Raw genomic sequence first — 509 nt, forward strand, 5'->3', positions numbered from 1 at the left:
CAAAATAAATTAAAGAAATTACATAAAAATAAGAACTTTTAAATAGTTGATTTGATATTAACATTGGTATTTTTTTTTCAAATATTTATGATATTTTCAAATTTGTATTTTATTCAAAAATAAAATCATTATTGCTTTCTTAAAAACACATAAAATCGTATTATAACATTGACATAAATAAATAATAAAATAGAACATTAAAATCGAGATGTTTCTCACTGCATTGCGCGAGTACTCTTCTAGTATATTATAATCATTTTATTTATTTTATAATTCATTGTTTTAATTTAATATATATACTTTATTAAATTATATCAAAACACAACTTTTATTGAATTAAAAAGATTACATATAGAAAAAAAGAGATTACATTAATCATTGTTTTCTCCTCCTTCAAATCAGCTCCAAATCTCTTCGACCAAGTCCGCTTGTAGTTGATTGTTGTGACCCCTGTTACGTATCCTTGCATGACTCCGAAGATAATTTTCATACTCAGGAAGATGATTTCG

The sequence above is a fragment of the Cynara cardunculus genome, assembly GCF_001531365.2.
Source record: "Cynara cardunculus var. scolymus isolate 2C chromosome LG 17, CcrdV1, whole genome shotgun sequence".
NCBI classification, from domain to species: domain Eukaryota; kingdom Viridiplantae; phylum Streptophyta; class Magnoliopsida; order Asterales; family Asteraceae; genus Cynara; species Cynara cardunculus.